Genomic DNA, 6,580 nt, shown 5'->3' with positions numbered 1-6,580 from the left:
TCTACTGAAGTAATAGATTACAAAGTAAGGCTTTGTCTACAGTGTCTCAGCTGTCACCTGAATCCAATATTTATATCTTAAGCTTTGAAATGTGTTGCAAACATAAACCACAGCTAAAGGTTTTGTCATTTACATTTGTACCTGAAAAAATATGTAGGTCTTGAATACTAGCTAATAACTTTTGTCCCTCTAGCAAATGTGCATGGTAAAGTTGAATTGTGTGAAAGTGCTAAGGAATGATGTGCTAAACTTGTTTTTTTGTATTGAGTTCTACTTGCCATGCGTCAACATGACAAATGACATGATCGATAAGGCATGCATACACCCACATATAATTATATTATAGTACATCAATTGTTCTAGTCAATGTCAATGTCACATCTTTACATCACTCCCTCCTTAATTAGAGAGCGATAGGCTAGAGAGTACTTCCATTTCAGGTGGAGGTGGGGGGTACTCGTTCTTCGGATTCGGATGCCCACGTATCTGGGTCAATAATAGTTTGGCTCGAGTATGTCCATTTTCACTTAATCCATCCAACTCGTGTCCTAGCTGCTCTGGTTTTGCTGGTACACACCTATCCTCTACGGTGGGCCTGGGGAGTGTTGCTTGTGACCATACCAATAATATCCAGGTGGAAATCCTACTGGACAGGTCTGATCTGATAGCAGGTTCTTGACTTTTCGGGATCATCTCGAGAAACAACACAGTACGGGCCATGCCATGGCCTAGATAGTTTCTCGTGGGGAAAGCGACATGTTCTCCTACTTTGAGATTCTGCGTTCACATCATAGTAGTGCTTGTAGGCCTTCTTGATAGATTCCACAGCGGAGCATGCATGGAACTGTTTTGATAGTGTCAATAGACCAATAAATAAATCAACACATGGAAGGTTACATAACTCAAGATCACAAGCAGCATGCTCAGAACAAAGGAATAACAACTAACATGACGTAGAGTTCTAGTCCTTACAGGATACATCTTTGAACTACGCCAATTCCTCCTGAGTAAAGGCATTGCGACCAGTCGAACAACTCCTTATAACCCTACATGTAATGGACAAGTGGAAAAGTACGACTATGACGATGATTACCAGTCACGTGCTGGAAGGATGTACTCCCAGATGCACTACGATCGCACGGCTACGAGAGATGCGATCTTCCTGCAGGCGAACGTGGCTCTCCTCACCTGGTCCTGCCTTACTCAAACGTCATGTAGTCGAGCTGCTTCAGGCAAATCCACGTTCTCTCCCTCCCACGCCAAGAGTCTTCTGATGACGATGCCACTCCTGAGGATACTGGAGACTCCAGACCGAACTACGCCTGTTCCGGCGGCTCCTATCGACCCGACTAATCCTCCACTCACCTGACATATTCGACAGTGAGGGTGAATGATATGAAACTACAATCACTATTATTATTCCTTCATGTTATGTATCATTTATAGATTGTATCAACCTTTACCAGTCACACGTGTCATTCTATGAGCTTACATTGGCGACGAGAATCCATGCTAACACTGCTTCGACCTCGCTTTGGGAGACTGGAAGTCTGACGTTGAACGGGCAGAGCTGACAATGGCAAGATGAGGGCCATCCTACTTAGCTCCTGTGGTGATGTAACTTACCGACGCATTAAGGACGTTCTCTCCCCGGCGTACACCAGCTGAAGTGGATATTTATACTGCCATGTCAACACCTCAACCACCTCAACCCTCCGAAATAGTGCAACGTTTTCGTTTCAACACTCGAGTTAGGCAGCCCCAAGAGACAATAGCAACTTATGTTACACAACTCAAACGTTTGGCGGAGAGCTGCAATTTCGGCGACGCTCAACGAGAAACCGTGGTATTGCCAACGGAAAATGGCAACAAAGGCTCCTGGCGGCATAATTTCTTGCTCAGCAGGAAGTTACAATGCCAGATGCCATCAACTCCGTCCATTTCAAAGAACCTCTGCTCCTACCTATACGGAGAAAGGAGGAGAACATTCCCATAGTAGTTGCAGGTTCAACAACATAGAATGTAGGTACTCTGTAGTTTGCCGCCAGAAACTTAAAAACAGTAAGCACCCACAGTCTCGACAGATTCACACTGCAGCGGGACAGCACGAAGAGGAAGACGATTTTCCAGAGTACTCTAACCTGATCGGTCGTATTACGACACCTCTTGGTGACAACCAAGTAACACACGAGGTCTGTTCTCTGAAGAATTAGGGCTTATTAACCGAAGAGTGCCACAGCTCGGCTCTACCCCATGCAAGGAAGGAAGCAAACCTCGCTTCTATCGGGCTCGTCAAGTACCGTACGCGATGAGGGCTAGAGAAATTGATCGTCAGCTTACCTTGGGCATACTAGAACCTGTGAAGTTTTCAACACATGGAAAAAGACGGATTGTGCGGGACTACAAAATCACGATAAACAGGGAGACAATTATGGAGACCTTCCCCCTACCTCGAGGCGTCCCTAACTCTAAAGTTGACCTCAAACAACAAGTTGCCCTGGACGATGAGGCAAAACGAATGGTCACGGGCTGAATCAACGAGTGGCCCATCCTTTTCCAGCAGATTATGGAAAACCTCCTGCAAGGGAGTGTTGATCTATCTGGACGATAATTATTCTGGTCACAGGAAGGACAATTCCTGAACACCTCCAAAATTTGGACGCTGTCCTCACCCGGTTGGAGGAAGCGGGAGTGAAACTGAAGCAAGACAAGTATTCCTTTTGCTCCCCTCAGTCGAATTCCTAGGACATTGTATTAGGCATTCAACCCAAAGTCGAGGCTATCCACAAGGCACCTGAACCTCAGGATATTACCCATCTTCGATCGTTCCTGAGGGCTATCAACTATTACCACAAGTCTATCACTTGCTGCAGTAAAACACCAAGTGGTCCTGGGGCCCTAGCCAGAGCAAGGCTTTTGAAACAGTCAAGCACTTTGGAAGAGCTGCCTTCCCCCCTTATGGCAGTCCTGTCACACAAATACTCCAATGATCAAGAGAAACCGATCGCCCGAGCGGCCGAGAGAAACTATTCGCAGTTAGAAAAGGAGGGATTGGCAATTGTGTACGCAGTGAAGAAATTTCATTGTATGGCAGGCGGATCACAAACCACTACAACACATTTTCAAGGAGAATGGTATCAGCACGTATTCAACGCTGCATGCTCAGTGTTGTTAAGGATGGCTCAATTAATTATTGGGATTTATTGTGGATTTCTTGTATATGTGATTGGATGGTTACATATAAACTGATGAAACTTTGCAGTAATGTAGTCTTATAATGAAGGAACATGTTGAATGTGTTTTTAAAGTCATGTGACTTTCAGGGGTGGAGCTACAGTGAAATATACAACTTTACAATTTCCGGAATACAAACAAGTGCAGCCACACCCCCAAATTTTTTTGTGAAGTGCAACTCAGTTTTACCATTTTTATGGCGCCCGGATATGATGTCTATCATTTTCGGTGAAGTGGAAAATTGAAATACGCATATTTAAGTAGAGGGCATTAAATAGAAAATGCGACAGTTTTCCTGATTTCTGTGCACCTGTAAATGATACGCATCATATCCGGGCACCACAAAAATGGTAAAACTGAGTTGTACTTAAATTTGGGGGTGTGGCTACACTTGTTTCTAATCCTCCTTTTTTATCTTCTTAATCACACTGTAACGACATCGCTGAAGGTCACATGACCTCCAAACATTTTAAGCGTGTACATTTCGTACAAAACTACATTCCTACTAAATTTCATCCATTAATATATCACAATCACAAAGATATGATGCCCTGTGCACCATGTGGCTGAGCCATCCTTAACACCAGTGAGTGGGCACTGTTGTTAGGAGGTTATGACTAGCCTACAAACCTGGACCGGAACATGCAAATGCCGATATGCTAAGCCGTTTACGCGGCACCGTCCTCGGTTCCACCCAGTCCAGAAACAGCAGTCCAGAAACAGTTAACATTTTGATGCGTGAAATCAAACAGTGAACGTCGGTCGCAAGACCCCACCTTAGCCAAAATTTGGGATTCCATTGTGTCCGGGGAACGCCCAAGAGACGAGATTGTAAAACTCGGTCTGGTTGTGGAACAGGGTACGTTGTCTCTTGAGAGGAAACCAAATCGTGATTCCCGGACGTACAGCCTTGCTACACGAAGGACACCCCGGAGAAACTCGCATGAAAGTCTTAGTAGATGGAGATCTGGAAAACGCTGTCAAACTCCGTGGGAGTTTCCGACTGTTGCCTGGGAATGGTTACATGCTGATTTTGCGGGAGGGTCAGATGTTTCTGGTGGTGATTGAGGGTTGTGCCCATGTCCACAGCCACATCTTTCACGACCATATCTGAGCAATTGCTGCAGATTTTGTTTAGGACGAACTTGTGGTCCATCTCTGTTGGAACTTTATCATCTTATCATTATCTCTTATGTAACACTCGATAAGTGAGGTAGAATCCCAATGAAATTATAATTGAGAAATTCATGGTGAGAACTAATAATTATTGAGTAGATTAACTAGTAACAAATGATAAACATTACATTGGCTGGCCATAGAGTGACCCAAGCAGAACTAGCTAAGTGCTAATCCCATTGGACACCTGGACATCGAAAATGACGGCACTGGCTACATCCCGAGAGTGGACGCAGAGACTCCCCGTGTGATAGAGCGAGAAGGAGGGGATTGACATGCTCGTGTCCAGAAGGTGAACTTACCTAAGCTATCTTTGCCTCGCTTCAATGGTGACCCAGTTAATTGGACAGCGTTCTGGGATTCGTAGAGCTGTCTTATCTGCGGTCATTGGTTGAGCATTTGACGCTATTCGGGGCTTGGGCCAAGTGCAAAAAAAAGTTTGGTAACGGACAGCGGACGTCTGACCAGAATCTGAAGGGACTTAGAAGGCTTTATAATGACGTCGAAGCGAACACCCGAAGTTGAACCTGAAACATACCGCACCATGTTGGTGTGGGAAGGTTACCGCCCAATTTACGATTAATTGTCGGTCGCAATCCTCACCTCGTCACAAAACTCAGCATCACTGCCGTCCATGTCTGGCACATCTCTGTTTTCTATGAAGGTCCCCAGAGCCAGCCTGATAATAATAACATTTATGATTTGCTGTGGGTACAGTTTCCTTGTGTGGGCAGAAATTCTGAGGGCATCATATTTTCTGAGGGTCACTTTCTACACTGTTAGTCCAGTCTGGTAGGCCTATCTAAATTCACACTGGCTAATTTTGTCATTGATATGCCATTGATATACTTTGCCACACCATACTGCACCAACTTGTCCGTTATTCGGAGGTTCCACTGTAAAATTATTTTCGAGTCTTAATTGTGTGTAACTATAGTTAGCCAAAGAATTATCCACCGGTATACAGAATGATGTTTATTCTATACTGCCTAATTATTAGCCAGAATAATTTCACCCAATAGTTATGCTCAAGTTGGGGCAGTATAATAATAAAAATAGCTTTATTACAGGGTTTTGCAGAATTCTTGCAACAGTGCTAAACAGACACAGCAATGACTTCCATATATGGAAGTCAACTGCTGACTTATAATAATATTATAGTGTACATGTCCAGGTATAATTATGTATAATGAAAGATGTCCTGTGAGCCTAAGAGAGCATCAGCTCATAAGATTTAATTAAGGTGGTGGATGGTACACCAAGTGGATGCAGGGCTGTGAAGTTGGTGTGTGCAGAACTGTTGGCATAGCTGCATGTGTATTGACTGATCATTATCAGTTGCTTTTAGTACCATTTGGAGGTTTTTGCATCCATTATTCAAAATAATAACCAGACAGAAGATGGCAAGCAAAGAAGTGAGAGGAGCATACCTTCAAGACATGCACATTTTTAATGGTCATCCTGAAATGTTGATGAGACAGGAGCTGACAGAAGAGATTGCCAGAGGAGATTTGGTTACAATAATTATGAGGCCTATAAGAGGCAAAGCATCTGTCTTCAAGCTTAACAATATTAGCCAATACCACTGTTTGGAAGGTGTCTTTTATCAACTTTTTCGGTATCATTGAAAAGAGCAACAGTTGTTACAAACTTATGAATATAAGCTGATGCTCTCTGGACATATTTCAATTATACACATATATACCAGGGTGTCTGTCATACAGGATTTTGAATTAGAGGAGATTTTGAAGAGTCACCAGAACATTAAAAAAAAAGTCAACAGTTATTTCAATACCCTACCGGCTATAATTATGGACACTCAGTCGTATGACTGAGTGGATTGGAGCCAGAGGGGAATAATCATATCCCGGTATGCTGCATGCACATGTACACAAAATAATTATTAGTTGACTGCCATAATTTATATGGAAGTCATTGCAATGTCTGTTTAGCCCTGTTGCAAGGATTTTGCAAAACCCTGTATAGGCATTTTGAATTGATATCCATGCATAATTATACATGCATGGAACGGGTTGCACAAAAGGTAATCCTATCTAGGTGCTTCCCACGTTTAGAACGTGTAGTGGTGAACTAGGCGGTCACTAAAGTCTGAGAATGGCCCCGAGTCCTATATCTAGTTATGGAATTTAATTTAAAGGCCGAGCAACCA

Source organism: Halichondria panicea, chromosome 9, assembly GCF_963675165.1.
Source record: "Halichondria panicea chromosome 9, odHalPani1.1, whole genome shotgun sequence".
NCBI lineage: Eukaryota > Metazoa > Porifera > Demospongiae > Suberitida > Halichondriidae > Halichondria > Halichondria panicea.
The sequence above is the reverse complement of the archived record's forward strand: the minus strand, read 5'-3'. Positions refer to the sequence as shown.